Source organism: Rana temporaria, chromosome 5, assembly GCF_905171775.1.
Source record: "Rana temporaria chromosome 5, aRanTem1.1, whole genome shotgun sequence".
Taxonomy (NCBI): Eukaryota; Metazoa; Chordata; class Amphibia; order Anura; family Ranidae; genus Rana; species Rana temporaria.
Window position 1 is genome coordinate 396,282,451 of NC_053493.1, and position 22,726 is coordinate 396,305,176.

Sequence of the window (22,726 nt, forward strand, 5' to 3'; positions counted from 1 at the left end):
ATTGATGTTTTTTTTTTTCAGTTTGTTTGCGCCCCCCCAAAAATTTGGAGCACCAGCCGCCACTGGTTAGGGACCTTAGATTGTACGCTCCATGAGGGTAGGGACTAATTAAATAATAATAATACATATAAGTGAGATGGTTTACTTGCCTCCCAAACTGCGCTGGGTTCCCTCTACGTAAGCCGGCGTAGGTGGAAGTGGGCGTGAGACATTCTAATGAGGCGTGACCCCATGCAAATGATGGCCTGAGTGCCATACAAGTACTTAAAACGAACGGCGCATGCGCCATCCCGTGGACATATCCCAGTGCGCATGCTCAGAATCACGTCGGAACTACTCCCTAAGATACGACAGATCACTGCCTACGACGTGAACGTAACCTACGCCCAGCCCTATTCACGTACTACGTAAACGAGGTAAAATACGTTGGCTTGTGTTCCCTTTGCATGGATGCTGCTGAGTTACACCTCCTTTATGGTGCATAACTTTGCGCCGGACGTATGACTTTATGCGCACTGCGTCGGACGGACGTACGTTCGTGAATCGGCGTATCTCATTTGCATATGTGAATAGAAAATCAATGGGAGCGCAAAATACGTCCAGCGTAAATATGCGCCCACTCTATCGGCGTAGGCAAGTTACGTCGGTCGGATGAAGCATATTTTCAGGCATCTCTAGTTTTGTGGGCACGGCGCACAGATACGATGGCGCATATTTGCACTTACGCTGTGTATCTCGAGATACGTCGGCGTAAGTGCTTTGTGAATCCGGGCCTTTATCTATAAAAAAGTGTTCCCCAGTGCGAAACCTTTAATCCAAATTCTAAATTGCTGCATTTTTACATTTTAAAAGCCAATATAAAGGAATAGTAGTGGTAAAAAAAAATTAACTTTTTTTTTTGGTTAATTCTCCTTTAAGGGGGTGTGGCAAGGGGTGTGTCCTATGCCTACATACATTTGTTAGTAGGGTGAAGCAAGATGGCGGCGATGGCATCGAATGTGACGAGCGCATGACGTCACTGCGTTCTTGCCTTTCAAGAGAACCGTGCTTCTTTTGAAAAGGTCAGTGTGTACACTCGGGAGGCAAGAGATTCTTGCCAAGAATCTCGTCGGGAAAAACAACCTTTTTTTTCCTGGCGAGATTCTTGCCCGTGTTTACGAGGCCTCTGAGTTTTTTCGGAGTCGTTTGGTGGAAGTGGTGTGAATTTACATCCTCTGTAACTGTTATAGACAGGGCCGCTGATAAGCCAGTACAACTGGCCCTGTTGTAGCGGGCCCTGGGCCAGCAGGGGCCCGGATGGCAACCCCCTTTTTTTAGTGGTCCGGAGGCCCACAGGGCCCAAGATGACAACTCCCCTTTTTTTTATTTATTTTTTATAAAAAAATATATATATTGTTTTTAATATATTTTTATTTTTTATTAAAGGGCCTTTTTTTTTTTTTTGAGGTCCGGAGGTCCCCAGGGGTCCGAAGGCAGCCAGGGCCCTGGATTTTTTTTTGTTTTTATAAAAAATATATATTTTTTCTAATATATATATATTTTTTATTTTTTATTAAAGGGCAAATTATTTTTTCTTAGGGGTACGGGGGTCCCCAGGGGCCCAGAGATCCCCAGGGCCTGGGATGAAAACACCCCTTTTTTTTATAAAAAAATAAATACATTTTTATATATTTTTTTATTATATATATATATATATATATATATATATATATATATATAATTATTATTAAAGGACCCAGAGGTCCCCAGGGCCCCGGATGGCAACCCCCCTTTTTTTCTAAATTCTTTTTTTTTTTTCTTTTTTTTTATATTATTTTATTTCTTTTTTTATGCCTTTATATATATATATATATATATATATATATATATATATATATATATATATATATATATATATATATATATATATATATATATATATATATATATATATATATATATATATATATATATATATATATTTATATATATATATTAAAGGGCTCATGAGGTCTCCATGTGGCAAACCCCCTTTTTTATAAATGTTTTTTTTAATTAAAGGGCCCAGAGGTCCCCAGGGCCCTGGATGGCAACCCCCCCCCCCTTTTTTTTATAAATGTGTATTTATTTACTTTATATATTTTTTTATTATTTTTCTTTCATTTTGAATTTTTATTAATAATTTTTAAAAGGGCCCCCCTCCGCTTCTCAATTCGCGGCAGCCCCCCCCTCTGCTCCAGGGGGCCCATGACTGAAGCTGTGTAAGGGGCCCCATAATTCCTGATGGCGGCCCTGGTTATAGAATACGGGTTTGTGTGCCTAGCGTTCAGCTTTAACAATTCCACTCAAAGTCCAGCATTTGCTTTATCTATTTCTGAGAATTCTCACAAAGATAAAAAAAAGTCTGTGCGGATATCTTTAAGATCTGATTGATTGGGAATCACACCTCTTGAATGTGAAAAGGGAATATTTGCAATGCAAATAAGGCCAGGGACTGATAATGCAAATTCCTGCCATGCAAAGTGCAAACTGGTGCTATCTAAATACAAATTCATGTATGCATTCCATAAGAGGGATCGACATTCTCTCCACGTCCCACAACCGGTCACAGCTAATCCCAGCAACACCCACCTATCAGATCCTGTGCTGACAGCACCAATGTGGAACAGTCAAAAGGCGAACTTCAGCTGCAGATGTGATCCGTGTCATTCAGCCTCACTTTTATACTTTTTTTCCCAAATTCGAATAGTCAGTTAAGCACTCCAGCTGTCAGTCTGATCTTTCAGCAAGTGTGCAGGGGATGATGGGAATTTAAAATGATGAAGGATTATGAACAGTTACACAAGGCATGTAAAAGGAAGTTTAATTAATAAAAAAAAGTAAATTGCATTTTTTTTTCGAGTCTGGAATCAACCCCCGCTCACCAGCACTAGACCTCACTAGTCACGTTACAGACGTGCAGGAATATAGCCAATTTTTTTTAAATTACATTTTGGATAGAGTTGAAGGATTAGAACCCCTTTCAGGTTTTAATTGCTACACACCATTGCTAAAAGGTCCAGATACTATTTTACTTCAGTAAGGGTCAAGGGCATTAGGGTGTTCACCCCAAAGCCAACACACATGTATGTATACCGTATTTATCGTCATATACCCAGGCCCGGATTTGCTCTCCCTGCCGCCCCAAGGCCAGGTTCTTCAATGCACCCCTTCTCCGCCAACCGAACCCCCCCCCCCAAATCAACGGAGAATGGGCGGCACGGTTAGTTCAAATTTTTTTAATTTTTTTTAACTTTTTTATTACTTTTTTTGTAGCTTGTCGCTTAGTTTTTTTAATTTTTGTATAATTTTCTTATTATTTTCCTTATTATTTTTCTTCTTTACATTTTTATTTTATTAATTTCATTTAATTATTATTTCTTATTATTTATTTATTTTTTATCAATTTTGTTCACTTAACTTTTTTGCTATCACACAGGAGAAAACAATTTCCTGTGTGATAGCAATTGGAGGTGACATGTTCTCTTTATTGACCCTGTCATCTCCAAAACAGGAGTCCTAGCACTGTGCTAGAACTCCTGTCACAGCTGAGATGGGAAGAGTACAGCTCTCCCCTCTCACTGTGTACATCGGCAGCAGGAACAGGAGACTCGGTGGCTGGGGGGAGGACAGAGTCCCGAAGACAGAGCCAGCAGAGAGAGGTATGTGGGGTGGGGGGGAGAGGGGAGGACAGACGGGAGCACACGTTTTACAAGTGATTTCGGCGACATCGCCGCAATCACTTGTTAACGAGCGAGCGGATTCCCCCATAACTTACCGCCCTTAACTGTATGTTTCGGGCGTCGGGGGACTCCATGCCACTGCCGCCCCTTGGCGCCCTGCAGCTCCAAGGCCTGGCCTCAGTGGCCTTGTGGAAAATCCGGGCCTGCATATACCGCGCGCCGGCGTATAGCGCGCACCCCAAGCTGAGAAGGGAAGTTTAGGGAAGGGAAGTTTAGGGAAAAAACTTACATTTTGGATGTCTTGCCCGGCGTCTGTCTGCGGCCTTGCGCGGGGTCCGTCCAGCCTTGTCGGTGTCCGTCTGCTGTCTTGCCCGGTGTCCATCGGCGGCCTTGTCCGGCGTCCGTCTGCGACCTTGTCCGGCGTCCATCTGCGACCTTGCGATGGGTCCGTCTGCGACCTTGCGCGGGGTCCGTTGAGCCTTGTGGGTGTCCGTCTGTGGCGGGGTCCGTCGAGCTTTGTTGGTGTTCGTCTGCGGCGGGGTCCGTCGAGCCTTGTGGGTGTCAGTCTGCAGGGTTGCAGCGTCGTGTGTTTGAATTTGGCGCGCTGTGCAGAGCCGGATTTTCTGCACACTCGGCTTCTCTCGGCTCCTCTTGCGTGGTTGCGGGCGGAGCCGAGCGTGGCCGAGCCTTCGCTGAGTGCGCAGTACACTCGGCTCGGACAATGTCGGAGACCGCAGGGATCGGCGTATATCGCGCACCCCTGATTTTAAGGGGAAAAAAGTGCGCGGTATACGCCGATAAATACGGTATATATATATATATACACACACACAATGGGGGTTATTTACGAAAGGCAAATCCACTTTGCGCTACAAGTGCAAAGTGCACTTGAAATTGCACCAAACGTGCATTTAGAAGTGCAGTCGCTGTAGATCCGAGGGGGACATGCAAGGAAAATAAAAAAACAGCATTTTAGCTTGCACATGATTGGATAATAAAATCAGCAGAGCTTCCCCTCATTTCAGATCTTCACCTCAGATTTACAGCGACTGCACTTCCAATTGCACTTTCAGTGCAATTTCAAGCGCACTTTGCACTTGTAGTTTGCACTTGTAGTGCAAAGTGGATTTGCCTTTTCGTAAATAACCCCCAGTACCTCACAAAAGTGAGTACACCCCTCCCATTTTTGTAAATATTTTATTCTATCTTTTCATGTGACAACACTGAAGAAATGACACTTTGCTACAATGTAAATTAGTGAGTGTACAGCTTGTATAACAGTGTAAATTTGCTGTCCCCTCAAAATAACTCAACACACAGCCATTAATATCTAAACCACTGGCAACAAAAGTGAGTACACCCCTAAGTGAAAATGTCCAAATTGGGCCCAATTAGCCATTTTCCCTCCCCGGTGTCATGTGACTCAGTGTTTAAAAGTCTCAGGTGTGAATGGGGAGCAGGTGTGTTAAATTTACTGGTCAGAAGTTCAACATGGCACCTCATGGCAAAAGGATTTGAAAAAAATAATTGTTTCTCTACATAAAGATGGCCTAGGCTATAAGAAGATTGCCAAGACCCTGAAACTGAGCTGCAGCACGGTGGCCAAGACCATACAGCGGTTTAACAGGACAGGTTCCCTTCAGAACAGGCCTCACCATGGTTAACCAAAGAAGTTGAGTGCACGGGCTCAGCGTCATATCCAGAGGTTGTCTTTGGGAAATAGACGTATGAGTGCTGCCAGCATTGCTGCAGAGGATGAAAGGGTGGGGAGTCAGCCTGTCAGTGCTCAGACCATACACCGCACACTGCATCAAATTGGTCTGCATGTCTGTTGTCCCAGAAGGAAGCCTCTTCTAAAGATGATGCACAAGAAAGCCTGCAAACAGCTTGCTATATACAAGCAGACTAAGGACATGGATTACTGGAACCATGTCCTGTGGTCTGATGAGACCAAGATAAACTTATTTGGTTCAGATGGTGTGAAGCGTGTGTGGCGGCAACCAGGGGAGGAGAACAAAGACAAGTGTGTCTTGCCTACAGTGAAGCGTGTGTGGTGGCAACCAGGTGAGGAATACAAAGACAAGTGTGGTGGGGGAGTGTCATGGTCTGGGGCTGCATGAGTGCTGCCGGCACTGGGGGGCTACAGATCATTGAGGGAACCATGAATGCCAACATGTACTGTGACATACTGAAGCAGAGCATGATCCCCTCCCTTCGAAGACTGGGCCACAGGGAAGTATTCCAACATGATAACAACCTCAAACATACTCCCAAGACGACCACTGCCTGGCTAAAGAAGCTGAGGGTAAAGGTGACGGACTGGCCAAGCATGTCTCCAGACTTAAACCCTACATCATATGGCTTTATCATATGGCGTTTCTTGATCCATTTTTATATTTCATCTTTTTTTTTTCTTTTTTTTTTTTTTATTGCTGCCTGAATTTTTTTAATTCATTTTAGATAGTTTACAAATGAATGAATTGCAAAAAAAAAAAAAACAATCGAGAAAAAAAAAAGAAAAAAGAAAAAGACCTACATTACTTACTGGTAACGTTGTTTCTAGGAACCTTCCAGGACGGCAAACATGAGAGATGAGAAGCTCCTCCCCACAGGAAACACAATCACTTGGCAGCTGTTTTAAGTCCCCACCCTTCCCCTCGATCCTCATTTTGTAGAGAAGTAGGGGAATCTATCCTCATAGGTACTCGCCATTTAGTGTTCAACAATTTTCCCTCCTCCAATGAGCGGGAAGTAGGCCTGCCGTCCTGGAAGGTTCGTAGAAACAACATTACCGGTGAGTAACATAGCTCCTACTCTATCACTTTCCAGGACGGCACACCGGAGAGTATAAGCAAGTAACCTCAGGCCTACGGTAGGATGCTTCGGATGCAGGATCTAGGTGGAGTGGGCTCTTAAAGATGGAATCCAAAAACATGTTAAACTTGTAGGTTAGCAATGTTGCCTGTCGCAATCATCTAGCAACCATGGCCTATTGTGCCTGTAAGTGCTACTTAGAAGTAGGGTTGTCCCGATGCCACTTTTTTAGGACCGAGTACAAGTACCGATACTTTTTTTCAAGTAGTCGCCGATACCGAATACCGATACTTTTTTTAAATGTGTCCCCAAATGCAGCCATGTCCCCCACATATGCAGCCATGTCCCTCACATATGCAGCCATGTCCCTCACATATGCAGCCATGTCCCTCTAGCCATGTCCCTCACATATGCAGCCATGTCCCTCTAGCCATGTCCCTCACATATGCAGCCATGTCCCTCTAGCCATGTCCCTCACATATGCAGCCATGTCCCTCTAGCCATGTCCCTCACATATGCAGCCATGTCCCTCACATATGCAGCCATGTCCCTCTAGCCATGTCCCTCACATATGCAGCCATGTCCCTCTAGCCATGTCCCTCACATATGCAGCCATGTCCCTCACATATGCAGCAATGTCCCTCTAGCCATGTCCCTCACATATGCAGCAATGTCCCTCTAGCCATGTCCCTCGATGCGGCGGCGCGATGCGGCGGCAGCGGCGGGGGGGGGAAAGGGGGGGGAAAGTATTCTATTTAGGTATCGGGGGTATTTGCGCGAGTACGAGTACTCCCGCAAATACTCGGTATCGGTCCCGATACCGATACTGGTATCGGTATCTGGACAACCCTACTTAGAAGCACTAAAAAGACTAATCAGAGACCTGTCTTGTAAGACAAGGACACTACATTGGACACTAGGACAAGGACAAGGACACTACATTGATCAATAAGAGGGTCTGTTTTAACACTACTCTGTTCAGGCGACTGATTCTGAAAAGCACTCCCTGACAGACAGCCCTTGAAAGGCCCCTTTCACACGGGGCGGATCAGTAATGATCCGCCCTGTGAACCTCCACTTGCTCAGCGGGGATCGCTCCGTTGATCCCCGCTGAGCCGGCGGATGACAGGGCGGTCCCCGCACATTGTGCAGGGACCGCCCTGTCTTTTCTCCGCTCTCCCCTATAGGGGGGTCGGATGAACACGGACCGTCTGTCTGTGTTCACCCGATCCGATCCGCCAGACGGATGGAAAAGTAGGTTTTTCCTCCGTCACACTTTGGCGGATCGGAGCGGGTCGGATGTCAGCGGGCATGTCACCGCTGACATCCGCGGCTCCATAGAGGAGCACGGAGCGCCCGTTCAGGTCCGCCAAAAAAACTGCCAGGCGGACCTGAACACTTTCTATTAATTTTTATCTTCAAGTTAATGAAGACTAAAAGCCCATACACAAGATCGGATTTTCCGACGGGAATTGTGTGATGGCAGGCTGTTGTGGGAAAATCCAATCGTTTGTATGCCGCATCAGGAGAAATTATTGTCGGATATTCTGCCAACAAATGGTGGATAGCATGCTTTAAATACAGCCAGCAAGTTGATAAGCGGGGTGAGGGGCTGAAAATGACTTCTAGTAATTTGGGGCGCCCTCCGCAGCTTTTCAGCCTATAGGGCGGATCGGCCCTGGTGCTGCCTATCAGTGCCACCTATCAGTGCCCTTCCGTGACACCCATTAGTGTCAACCCCATCAGTGCCACCTATCAGTGCCGCCTTATCAGTGCAGCCCATCAGTGCAACCAACATTTTATAACAAACTATGAAACAAGTTTATGTTATTTTTTTCAAAATTTTCGGTCTTTTTTCTTTGCAAAAAAAATTAAAACCCAGCAGTGATTAAATACCACCAAAAGAAAGCTCTATTTGTGTGAAAAAAATTATAAAGATGACGTTTGGGTACAGCGTTGCATGACCGCGCAATTGTCATTCAAAGTGTGAGAGCGCTGAAAGCTGAAAATTGGTCTGGGCAGGAAGGGGGTTTAACCACTTGCTTACTGGGCACATATACACCTGCCCAGGTGAAATTTCAGCTTCCGGCACTGCGTCGCTTTAACTGACAATTGCGCGGTCGTGCGACGTGGCTCCCAAACAAAATTGTTGTCTTTTTTTCCCCACAAATAGAGCTTTCTTTTGGTGGTATTTGATCGCCTGTGCGATTTTTATTTTTTGCGCTATAAACAAAAAAGAGCGACAATTTTGAAAAAAATACAATATTTTTTACTGTTGCTATAATAAATATCCCAATTAAAAAAAAAATAAAACACATTTTTTTTCTCAGTTTAGGCCGTTACGTATTCTTCTACATATTTTTGGTAAAAAAAAAAAAAATCGCAATAAGCGACTGGTTTGCGCAAAAGTTATAGCGCCTACAAAATAGGGGACAGAATTATTATTTTATTTTATTTTTTTTCTACTAGAAATGGCGGCGATCTGCGATTTTTATTGGGACTGCGACGTTATGGCGGACACATCGGACACTTTTGACACATTTTTGGCGCCATTCACATTTATACTGCGATCAGTGCTATAAATATGCACTAATTACAGTATAAATGTGACTGGCATTGAAGGGGTTAACACTAGGGGGTGAGGAAGGGGTTAAATGTATCCCTGAATTGTGTTCTTACTGTAGGTGGAGGGGGGGTGACTGGGGGAGGTGACCGATCTGTGTTCCTATGTACAAGGGACACAGATCAGTCTCCTCTCCAGAGACAGCACCGCTGTCTCTGTGTAAAACGGCAATGAGAGATGATCTCATATGTTTACATATGAGATCATCTCTCATTGGCCGCACAGATCGCATCGCAAACGGCCACTCTGATTGGCCGTTCGCGGCGATCTGTAATTGGCTGTGTCCAAGGGACACGGCCAACACAGTTTCCCCGCTGCGCGCTCTGGAGCGCACGCGGGGGAACGCGCAAAGGGGCGGACGTCTATTGACGTCCTGTTGGATTTTGGGATCCGCGCTGTAGCCGTCATTTGACTATAGCCCGGGTCCCAGGAGGTTAAGTGCCCAGTAAGCAAGTGGTTAACTAATCTTCAGGCCTAAATGATTATTTTTACAACGTGTGCAAAGATGGCAAAAACGGCGCTGGCAGAGAAAGGGTTAATGGTATTTCTTCCCGTGTAATTCTCTGCACAGGTCTTGGTCAAGCTGCCAACAATCTCCCTCTTCTTTTATGACAGGTCTGCTTTAAGATAAGTTTGGCATGGTTTCAGCGGGGTGCAGCAGTTTGTGATCGCTTCTATCAGTCTTGTTTACAAAGGAGACACCGCAGCGCGTTTCATTATCTCTTGTTGGGAATTGATGAGCGGGCACATTGCTGTGTTCGGCGACAAACAAAATAGTTTTAATGACCCAGAACTAATAACTGTTCTGCTAATGTAATGTTACAGGGTAATCATAACATTAATAAATGGCTAGCAGCTATCCTCCTACTGATAAATTCAGGGAAGAACTCATTATGGAGATTAAACGCTTTATATATATATATCGATTAACCTTCAGCAAATCACTTTATTTACGGAGTACCATGTGCGGGAAATTGGCTGCATCCTCTCCAATGGTGATAATAAGGTTCCAAGCATCCTAGAAGGGGCCCCTAAGAAAGTATAGGGACTTTTTGTTCCAGGGCCACATAACTGTTGTCTGTCTTCTCTGTGATTGGTTATGTTGTCCTCCAATCAGGACAAGGGTGTGTGGTCTTTAGGATGGGGGGTGGGGGTTGGGTCAGCTGAGATGGGAAAACACTATAACTCTATTCAAATGCCTTACCACACCTACCCCATCTAGATCGCGGGCAGCTTCGGCTCCTTCCTGCATCTCCTCCTCCTCAGTGGCTTCACCCTGCTTCTCCTCCTCCTCGGCGGCTTCACAGCAGCTTCACCCTGCATCTCCTCCTCCTCTGTGGCTTCACCCTGCATCTCTTCCTCCTCTGTGGCTTCACTCTACATCTCCTCCTCCTTGGCAGCTTCACCCTACATCTCCTCCTTGGTGGCTTCACCCTGCATCTCCTCCTCCTCTGTGGCTTCACCCTACATCTCCTCCTCCTCCTTGGTGGCTTCACTCTGGGTCTCCTCCTCCTCTGTGGCTTCACCCTGCATCTCCTCTTCCTTGGCGGCTTCACCCTACATCTCCTCCTCCTTGGTGGCTTCACCCTGCATCTCCTCTTCCTTGGCGGCTTCACCCTACATCTCCTCCTCCTTGGTGGCTTCACTCTGGGTCTCCTCCTCCTTGGTGGCTTCACCCTGCATCTCCTCTTCCTTGCTGCTTCACCTGGGTCTCCCCCTTCTCGGTGGCTTCCCCCTGCATCTCCTCTTCCTTGGCAGCTTCACCCTACATCTCCTTCACCTCTGCTGCTTCACCTGGGTCTCCTCCTCCTCTGTGGCTTCACCCTGCATCTCCTCTTCCTTGGCGGCTTCACCCTACATCTCCTCCTCCTTGGTGGCTTCACCCTGCATCTCCTCTTCCTTGGCGGCTTCACCCTACATCTCCTCCTCCTTGGTGGCTTCACTCTGGGTCTCCTCCTCCTTGGTGGCTTCACCCTGCATCTTCTCTTCCTTGGCAGCTTCACCCTACATCTCCTTCACCCTTGCTGCTTCACCTGGGTCTCCCCCTTCTCGGTGGCTTCACCCTGCATCTCCTCTTCCTTGGCAGCTTCACCCTACATCTCCTTCACCCCTGCTGCTTCACCTGGGTCTCCTCCTTCTCTGTGGCTTCACCCTGCATCTATCCCCCCTCTGTAGCTCCACCCTGCTTCTCCTCTTCTTCGACGGCTTCACCCTGTGTCTCCTCCTTTTCGTGGCTTCACCGTGTGTCTCCTCCTCAGTGGCTTCACCCTGCGTGTCCTCCTCCTCTGCAGCTTCCTCCTCGGCAGGTTAATGGCGGCTTTACCCTGTGTCTCCTCCTCCTCGGTGGCTTCACCCTGCGTCTCCTTCTCCTCCTCAGTGGCTTCACCCTGCGCGTCCTCCTCCTCTGTGGCTTCACCCTGCATCTCCTCCTCCTCGGTGGCTTCATCCTGCGTCTGCTCTTCCTTAGTGGCTTCACTCTGCGTGTCCTCCTCCTCTGCAGCTTCCTCCTCGGTGGTTTCATGGCAGCTTCACCTTGCATGTCCTCCTCCTCTGTGGCTTCACCCTGCATCTCCTTCTCCTCCTCTTACTCAGTGGCTTCACTCTGCGTGTCCTCCTCCTCTGCAGCTTCCTCCTCGGTGGTTTCATGGCAGCTTCACCTTGCATGTCCTCCTCCTCTGTGGCTTCACCCTGCATCTCCTCCTCCTCCTCTTCCTCAGTGGCTTCACCCTGTGTGTCCTCCTCCTCTGCAGCTTCCTCCTCGGCGGTTTCATGGCGGCTTCACCTTGCATGTCCTCCTCCTCTGTGGCTTCACCCTGCATCTCCTCCTCCTCCTCTGTGGCTTCACCCTGCATCTCCTCCTTCTCCTCAGTGGCTTCACCCTGTGTGTCCTCTTCCTCTGCAGCTTGCTTCTCGGCGGTTTCATGGTGGCTTCACCCTGCGTCTCCTCCTCCTCGGGCAGCCAATACAGCCGCTTCTCCTCTCGGCTTAAGATCCACTTCCTGATTGGCGGGGAGAGGAGAAACAGGAAGACAATAGTGAATATTAATTGACTATTGTTACAAAACTTGGGGGGCTCAGGGTGCAGTGCTCTGAGCCCCGAGCACACCCTTTTTTTGAAGCCAATTAGATCCTCAGGCTCTAATCATGTGCTTAAAAAAAAAAAACATTGAAATCTATGCATCCGGTGCCCTGCATGGAGATTAGGGGCTGGGGGCCCATGGATTAGGGGGGTGGCACCCCTGCGCCCCTTATGGACGAGCTGCCACTGGTTATAACCCCTGATAATATATATATTTTTTTTTACTTTCCGGGGATATTTCCCTTCACTTCCTTTCCCATAGTCACAGCAGGAAGTGAGGGACCCCCTGGTTGTCACCAGAAATGGTGTCCCTATTTTCTCTTGATTGAAGGATAATCTAGAAAAAGATTTAACATTATTATTATTATTATAAGCTATTTATGGATTGTTTTCTGATATTTTTCTAAAGCAGCACCTCAGTGACAGGTCTAGTGTGGATGATGATGTCTGTGCAGGGCTTGTCAATCAAAGTAGCCACTGACTGCCACCCTAAGTGACAAGCTCTGCACCATTCCACTCTCTGATCAATCCGTCCAGCCCCGGCAGGAGACAGCTCATGTTGAAGGTTCAGAAACTTCTGTTGGCCGGCTAATCCCATTGGGGTAGATCCACAAAGAAAGTACGCCGGCGTATCTATTGATACGCCGGCGTAATTTCAAAATTCCCGCGTCGTATCTTTGTTTTGAATCCTCAAAACAAGATACGACGGCATCTGGGTTAGATCCGACAGGCGTACGTCTTCGTACGCCTTCGGATCTTAGATGCAATTTTTCGACGTCCCCTAGGTGGCGTTCCCGTCGTAATCCGCGTTGAGTATGCAAATTAGCTATTTCCGACGATCCACCAATGTACGAGCGGCCGTCGCATTTTTTTACGTCGTTTCCGTTCGGCGTATAGTTAAAGCTGCTATCTGGTGGCGTACTCAATGTTAAGTATGGCCGTCGTTCCCGCGTATAATTTTGAAAATTTTACGTTGTTTGCGTAAGTCGTCCGTGAATGGGGCTGGACGTCCTTGCGACGTCATTTGGAGCAATGCACCCTGGGAGTTTTGACGGAAGGGGCATGCGCGGTTCGTTTGGCGCGGGGACGCGCTTCATTTAAATAAAAAACGCCCCCAACCCGCCCAATTTGAATTCCGCGCCCTTACGCCGCGAGAGATACACTACGCCGCCATAACTTACAGCGCAAATTCGTTGAGGATTCAAACCAAGTCAAAGTAAGTTACAGCGGCGTAGCGTATCTGACATCTGCGCCGGATCTGCCCCAATGGACTTTGTAAAGCTATCATTGAGCCAAACAGAAATCTGAGCAGCACACAACGACTCCACTAATAAGTCATTTCCCCCCAAAAAAGTGAAGTTGACCTGTAATGACAAGGAATCTTGCTGTGTTCATTATTCCTGCATTTTTGTCTCTCTGCGTCATTTCAGAATTTCTAAAGAGAAGTAAAAAAGCCTTTTGTGTTGTGTCAGTTGGCAGTGCCAGGTATGTAGGGTTGGTCCGCTCTGCTATTTGAGTTAATGTGGTTAATCATTTTATGCGCTTGGTGCCAATTGGCACTCCTTGTGCACTTTTGTACTGTATGCTAGGCAGTTGTACCCTCGTCATCACTCTGTAGGTGCAAATGGGTAACCTCTGGCACTTCCAGGTGTAGAAGTACTACAAGTCTCAGCATTCCCTTGCAGAATGCATATAGACGCAAGTCACCCAATCAGGATCTTCCAGCTGCTCTTTTAATTTTCTTATGTCTGTATTTGTAAAACAACAGCTGTTTAGCCACCCAGACACTTTTCTTCACCTCTTAAAGCGGAGTTCCGGCCACAATTTCACTTTTTAAATATAAATACCCCTGTAATACACAAGCTTAATGTATTCTAGTAAAGTTAGTCTGTAAACTAAGGTCCGTTTTGTTAGGTTGTTACAGCATTTAGACACTTTATAAAATAGAAATTGACTGGGGCCATCTTAAGTGTGGGCATCATGAAGCCAGACTGTATGACTTCCTGGATTTCAGCCTTGCAGATCTAGCACATGCTCAGTGCTGCACAAGCAGTGTCAGATCAGGTTTCAGCACCTGTGCTGTCCAAGTCACATGATTCTTTAAGACTGGGGAGTGCACAGACTCCTGGAAAGTTACACCCACTACATTCCCAGGAGTCTGTGCGGTGTAGGTTAGGAAGCTTAAGCACCTAGGTGCAGGAAGAGGGAAGATTAACTATTCTGCCTAGCAACAACACTTTGAAGGCATCTAAAAATTATTATTTTTTTCTTAAAGGACTAATGACATTTTTTCAAAACTACTGATGTAATGTTATATTTATGGGTGGAACTGCACTTTAAGCCTGTTTCGCATAAGGGAAAGCACAACTCACATTGCAGATATTTTGTGATACTCATCTGTATCTAACCACTCTTTAACCATTTCAGTACTAACCTGCATAACGATAGGTATGCGCAGGGGGGTGTGCCACGTGTGCCTGGGCACGCCCTAATTTGCTACGTGCAGTGTCGATTGCCCCTACTGCCTGGGCTTTCCCTGGTGTTGCCCACCCAAAAATCAATGATTCTCTATGGAGATGGTTCATGTCTCCACTCCATGTTGCCTGAAGCGCAAACAAGTTCTGGAGCTTTCTTTGTCGCTCAAATCGGGCAGATTTGGGCGTTTTTGGCGTTTTTGATCACTCGTTTCAGAGCGTGAAACGGGAGCTGTGTGTGTAAACACACAGCTCCCGGTCCTGTCAGGGGGAGAAATGACTGTTTGTCTGTTCATACAATGTATGAACAGCGATCTGTCATTTCCCCAAGTCAGTCCCACCCCCCCTTCATTTAGAACACACCCAGGGAACATGATTAACCCCTTCCTCGCCCCCTAGTGTTAACCCCTTCCCTGCCAGTGACATTTTTACAGTAATCCAATGCATTTTTATAGCACTGATCGCTATAAAAATGCCATTGGTCCCAAAAATGTGTCAAAAGTGTCCGCCATAAGGTCGCAGTACCAATAAAAATCGCAGATCGCCGCCATTACTAGTAAAAAAAAAATATATATTAATAAAACTACCCCCTATTTTGTAGACGCTATAACTTTTGCGCAAACCAATCAATAAACACTTACTGCGATTTTTTTTATGAAAAATATGTAGAAGAATACGTATCGGTCTAAACTGAGGAAAAAAATTGTTTTTTTATATATTTTTGCGGGATATTTATTATAGCAAAAAGTTAAAAATATTCATTTTTTTCCCCAAAATTTTGCTCTATTTTTGTTTATAGCGCAAAAAAATAAAAACCGCAGAGGTGATCAAATACCACCAAAAGAAAGCTCTATTTGTGGGGAAAAAAGGACGCCAATTTTGTTTGGGAGCCACGTCGCACGACCGCGCAATTGTCAGTTAAAGCGACGCAGTGCCGAATCGCAAAAAGTGGCCTGGTCATTGACCGACAAAATGGTCCGGGGCTGAAGTGGTTAATATCATCATTGGTGGTCAGTGGCACTAATCCTCCACCTTTAAAAAATGATCCCACTTTTTTATTTATTTTTTGGTCAGTGGCACTTTAAGAACCCTCCTCAACTTTCACCTTTGATCTGCTGATCCTCCTTTTTGCTGTGTTTAAAAAAATTCAGCCCACTCATACTAGAGATGCATTCTCTGTTGTGAAAGAGCTGAATATTTGTAAACACTTATGCCGCGTACACACGACCATTTTTAATGGTCTAGAAAAAACGATGTTTTTTTTTAACCCGATTTTTGTTAAGCCTGCCTTGCCTACACACGATCGTGAAAACAAAATGCTCTAGCAAAGCGCGGTGACGTACAACACGTACGACGGCACTATAAAGGGGAAGTTCCAGTCGGATGACGCCACCCTTTGGGCTGCTTTAGCTGATTTTGTGTTAGTAAAAGATGATACACGCTTTTCTGTCTGTTACAGCGTGATGAATGTGCTTACTCCATTACGAACGCTAGTTTTACCAGAACGAGCGCTCCCGTCTCATAACTTGCTTCTGAGCATGCGCGTTTTTTTCACGTCGTTAAAGCCCACACGCGACCATTTTTTACGATGTTAAAACCGACAACGTTAAAAACAACACGAAAATTTAGAGCATGTTCTAAATTTTTAATGCCCATTTTTAACGTCGCGAAAAATGCTCTGGAGCCCACACACAATCGTTTTTATAAAAAAAAATTTAATTTTTCACATCGCGAAAAACGGTCGTGTGTACGCGGCAAAACAGTGTTTACACCTGTGATTACAGTGTTTGGTTCACAGCAATCAGGTACAGAGCCACTCTGATTGACTCTGTACATCGACAGCTCAGACCACAGCAATTCACAGGTACAGAGCCACTCTGACTCTGTACATCGACAGCTCAGACCACAGAAATTCATAGGTTCAAAGCCACTCAGATTGACTCTGTACATCGACAGCTCAGACCACAGCAATTCACAGGTACAGAGCCACTCTGACTCTGTACATCGACAGCTCAGACCACAGCAATTCACAGGTACAGAGTCACTCTGACTCTGTACATCGACAGCTCAGACCACAGCAATTCACAGGTACAGAGCCACTCTGATTGACTCTGAACATCGACAGCTCAGACCACAGCAATTCACGGGTACAGAGCCACTTAGATTGACTCAGTACATCGACAGCTCAGACCACAGCAAGTCACAGGTACAGAGCCACTCTGATTGACTCTGTACATCGACAGCTCAGACCACAGAAATTCATAGGTTCAAAGCCACTCAGATTGACTCTGTACATCGACAGCTCAGACCACAGCAATTCACAGGTACAGAGCCACTCTGACTCTGTACATCGACAGCTCAGACCACAGCAATTCACAGGTACAGAGTCACTCTGACTCTGTACATCGACAGCTCAGACCACAGCAATTCACAGGTACAGAGCCACTCTGATTGACTCTGAACATCGACAGCTCAGACCACAGCAATTCACGGGTACAGAGCCACTTAGATTGACTCAGTACATCGACAGCTCAGACCACAGCAAGTCACAGGTACAGAGCCACTCTGATTGACTCTGTACATTGACAGCTCAGACCACAGCAATTCACGGGTACAGAGCCACTTAGATTGACTCTGTACATCGACAGCTCAGACCACAGCAAGTCACAGGTACAGAACCACTCTCACTGACTCTGTACACCGACAGCTCAGACCACAGCAATTCACATGTGCAAGGGTGAATGTTTTTCTGAAACACTATTTATGAATGGCTATCCAGAAATAATAGTTCACTGTGCTGCTTTTTTTTTTTAAATAATACAGCAGTATGGAGATGGTTACTCACTCTTTATTTGTCATTTTGCAGCAGCTGTAAAGTGACTAGACAAGTGATGGCCTTTCCATATAATGGCCACTGGAAGAAAGTAAATAAAGGCTTCTTTTACAGATGGGCTTCTTTTTTTTTTTAAATGACCCTGTGGTGACAGGGTAACTTTAAGGAGGTTGCAAAAGAAAGAGTAAAGAAAAGTAAAAATAAATAAGCCTGGACTTTAATGCCCCACAGTGAATAGATGGTTATTGAGCACCTTGTCTGTAAAGTGTTACAGAACATAATGAGGATATATAAAGATCATTCACAGTAAATAATAATTATAGTAATAAGCGACACACGCCACCTGTTCAGAGACAATAGGGAGCACCCAGGATGACATCATGGGCTGTAGGTTACTATTACAGATGAAGGATTTCATACCTCCCAGCTCTATCGAAAGAAGAAAGACACAATTATTGTTTAGGAAACAACAACAAAAAATCTTAGCTATAACTCTTTAACCCCTTCCATACAGGGCATTTTCACCCCCTTCCTGCCCAGACCAATTTTTAGTTTTCAGCGCTGTTGCACTTTGAATGACAATTGCGTGGTCATGCAACACTGTACCCAAACTAAATCTTTATGTTTGTTTCCCCCCACAAATAGAGCTTTCGTTTGGTGGTATTTGATCTCTATGGACATCTGCTGGGTGGAGCCGACACCCTGTGAGCTCACTTCCTATGGAGGTGGTCACATGTTGTGACCTCACTTCCTATTGAGTCTTTTGGCTGTTTTGTAAAGCCACACCTTTTGTTACTGATGATTGACCCTATAAATAAACGAACGAGCTGCTTGAGGTCAGAAGGGAGGATGACGGAGAGCTGAATGGAATGAGAACAGGCTGGTGTGAGGTCTCTTGCTTGTATGAATGGCAGCGAATGATGGTGAGTGAATCTATTTAGGTTAATTATGGATTATTTCATTAAGATGAATGAGACACAGAATTTCTGTCTGTCTGCTTTGCAGACAGCCAGAAATTCCATTACAGATTGGCGAGCCAGGTAGGAGCAGACTGGGCCCCTTTGGGTATCGGTTATGTTCCGATGCGTGGGGGACTCTTCTCTGCGAAAGAATAAATTTGACGTTTTAATGAAATAATGCTTGTGCGATTGGACGTGTGTATGTGTGCGATTGGACGTGTGTATGTGTGCGATTGGACGTGTGTATGTGTGCGATTGGACGTGTGTGCATGTATGATTTTGTCATGGACTAAAAGTTTGATTTGGATGTGTGTGTGTGTTTAGGATTGGATATGTGTATGATTGCGTGCGTTTGTGAAATCGAGTGGATTTGATTGTACATGTATGTATGTATGAATTATGTGTGTATGCCTGGATGCTGTATGATTGAACAGATTGAAGTTATGTGCCCATGGTATACAGTAAAGCTGTTTGGAAAAGCTGTTGTGTATGACAGCAGCATTATGCCATGTGCTTTGGTGGGGGAAGGGCGATTTGTTTGAGCAGCATGGTTTTTAAAGATGGCTTCTCTGGCCATGAGGGTCGGGGGGAAGGGCGATTTGTTTGAGCAGCATGGCTTTTAAAGATGGCTTCTCTGGCCATGAGGGTCGGGGGAAGGGCGATTTGTTTGAGCAGCATGGCTTTTAAAGATGGCTTCTCAGGTGCGAGGCGCAGTTCAAGCGTAAATGGCGCCATTGTTGCTGGCCATTTTTGAGATACAGTTTAAGCGCTATCTTTTGAATTGTGCTTGCGTGCTAGGGCTAATTTATATAAAAGATCTGACTAACCTACCGGCTGACTTTGCAGTATAAGAGTGGAGGCTTTTGTGTAAGAATTTCGTTTTTTGGTGAAAAGACTGCTTTGCATGCACTGAATTTTTTTGGTGTTTGAATATTGAATATTTGGGGTCCTTGGCAATTCATTTGTTTTTGAAGATCGTAGGGTCAACTCCTATTCTGCAGATGGGAGGAGATTGTTTTACCTTTCCTGAACCAAAATAATTTTGTTTTAAAAGGAGAAAGGCAGAAGAGAGTCAGTTCTGGCTTTGTTTACTATTGGATAATACTTCCAGGGGATATTTGTGGTCCATGGAGTTTTTTTTTGATGTGTTGAGACGAGGCAATGAAGACAGACTTCGCCCTCCCTCCCTCTTCCCGTCATTATGTAAATAAACCAGAATTGGGTTTTACAAGCTGAGCATACAACAGGAAGTCCTTTTTCAGCATTTATATATAAGCAGGAAGTCAGTGGGAGGAGTTTTTGAAGTCTTCGGAAAGATTAGCAATGGTATTTGTGTCCTGAAAGGACAACGGAAAATATTTTGGCGTTTTTAAAGGTTTTTGTGAAGTTTTATACTGTAAATACAGTTTTGGGTATGCGAGAGCGAAACAGGAGGGCTTCACCATTATTGTTGTGACATCTAGATGCAGGTAGAAAGAAGCCATAATATTGTTTTGAAAAGTGGAGGATTTCATGGTGCGTTGTAGTTTGTGTGACGAACACATTTTAGGAGGCTTTATATCGTGAGACAGGTCAGGCCATGTACAATAATCGGAAATCCTGTGCGCGATTGTATTAGCATAAATGTGAGGAGTAGTACGCTAATTGCCCTGCTCAGGCCGTGTAGAATAATCGGAATGCAGGGATCGGTTATGATTTTAAAGGCGCAAGCCATAACCGCTCCGAAAATAAGCGCAGGCTGCTCTGGACGCAGAGCTCGCCGAAAAAAGCGATTTGAATCGTCATGGGATGTGCCGCCCATGCAGTGCACCAGTCGGACAGCTGCACCACATATGAAATCTGGGTTTGGGGCTCCGGACATGAGACCCCTTAAAGAAATGACTTAGGTGGTCAGAGGGTACAGTAAGGTGTACTCCTTTGGAAGGTACTCTGGCTGGAGGTATGAGACCTCAGAATAAAGATACCTTGAATGTAGTTCAGATGTGGCTTCAGAAATCTGTAATGATGCGTGTGGATGGAGGTGTGGTACACGCTTTGGTGACCCTCAAAGGAGAGCTATACATAGCCGGTCTATGCAAGGCTCTCACGCTGTTCTCATATTTTCCCATTGTATTTTCTTCTATTGCTGAAAGTGAAGGCAGATTTCCAGCGGGTTTTTGTCTTTTTCATTTTTGTTTTGGATACCATGAATATCTGCCCCACATTTGTATATGAATGTTTGTATGTAGTAACGTGAATATGTTCGAATTTACCGCGGCGATCCTCCGATGCGTCGCGGCTGTAGTATTTTTGTAGGAACGGGAAAAGTAAGAGTTACACAGAGTTTTGTTTGAATCGGTTTTGAAAGAATGTCATTGAAAATTTACAGGAATGTCATTTTTGTTTGCCATTCTCTGCAGGATAAATATGAGGGATGGAGTAATGATTTCTGCTTAAGTATTTTTCAGGTCCAAGAAGCTTCTGGAAGTGTTTGTACATAGAGAGCAGGTGTATATAGACAGCTGTACACATGGATAAATACGAGTCTAAGAAGGTTTAAAGTATCATAGGCTATTTCATTGTTTCTTCTTCCTCCAGTCTGTAATGAGGAAGAAAAGGGGGGGATAGATAAATGTAAAAGTGACAGTTTTTCGAACTAATAACACTAATCTTTCTAATTCTAATCAAGTTTGTGCCAAGACTGTCTTTCTTTGATAGAATTTGAGTCGGCAAGCAGCAGTCTGGTGAAGTAGGTTCCCATTTTAGATGAACCTGCCAATGGTTCCAGGTATTACAGGAGATGGTAAGGTATTACAGGCGATGGGGAGACACGCACAGATTGTGCAGTGAACACAGTCCCGAGGTCGGGGTTATTGTCATAAGGGTTGTTTGGAGGTCAACCGAAACCAGGGTCGTACTCCCCTCGTCAGCTGTCACGTCTTTTCTCAGGTGATGGGGTGAGTGCGATCACTGTACCATGAACTTCAAAGGGGTTCAGGAGAGTCTCTCCTGGACCCTGACACGGTAATTGGTTTTCATTTTTCCCAACCAGGTGACTGGGTCGTGTGTAAAGAAGCTTGATGGATGAGACCACGCCAGCCACTGCAAGAAGCGGCTCCTCCACATCAAAGAAATTAGTAGTATCTTCGTTTATTTTGTATTTGTTTGTTTAGTAAATTTTAGCAGAGGTAACAATGAAAAGCACCCCAAGTTATTATTTAAAGTCTATTCTATGACTAATATGAGATGTCTTTAGAGGGTAGAATTGTTTTTTTGTTTTTATGGCTCTGTTCTTCAGTTGGGTATCTATAGCTTATAAGGTAATTCCCCCAATGCAAGAGGTTCATGTGTGGTGGTGAAGCTGTCCCAGCATCCTATATCGTGGCCGATCGCAAGGATCTGATGGCGCAAGAGAAAGTAGGAATGGCAGGGACAGCAAGACGGGAATTGTTCACCAACCCGGACCAGGTCTGGGCATGGCTTCCTGCATATACAAGGTGGGGGGGCTTGAGCTTATGATACGATTGAACAATTCACACCTATTGAGGATGGAATGTTTCATGTGACTGTTGAAGCTACAAGGAAGTTCTCACGGTCCAAGGGCGATTTCTGGGAATTTACAAGTAAAGATTGTTATACCTGGATCGGGGATACTGGGAATTGGAGTTCGGGCCCATATGGATAATGTTTGGGTCCCTGCAAGGCAGAGCCAGAGCTGTAGCTAAGTGAAGGTTGGGAATCTTTGGGGATTAATTTTTATTTTACAGCGGATCGTGGTTGATGGAAATGGGAATATATATACTCATGTCGTTTTTATTTCTATTCTTTCTATGTCATGATGAGGCGCTCCTGTTGCCTGATTGGACGCGTGACCAGAGCCGGAGCAGATGACCACATCTTCCTTGATGAGACGCCCCGAAGCCGGACCCACGTACAAGACACAGAGGACCCCAGACCGATCTGCGATTACTACAGCTCACCAAGTTGTGCCCTCCTTATAAGTCATGTCTCCTGAAGAACAGAGTCTACATGTCAAGCCGTGTTTTCCTTTTTATGGACTGTAAAGACTGATTTAGTTTCTAGGTGTAAGACGACTATCAAGATTGGAAGGACAAGTGGGAGCAATATGACAAAAAGGGAGGACTGTTGTGGAAATTTAAAGATGTATTTGTTATGTATTGTCATAATGGCACCCATGGTTGGTTCTTCCTCAGCCCGCTCTAGAAAGCTGACTGGGGCAGACAGACTTGTGGAGATACACTTC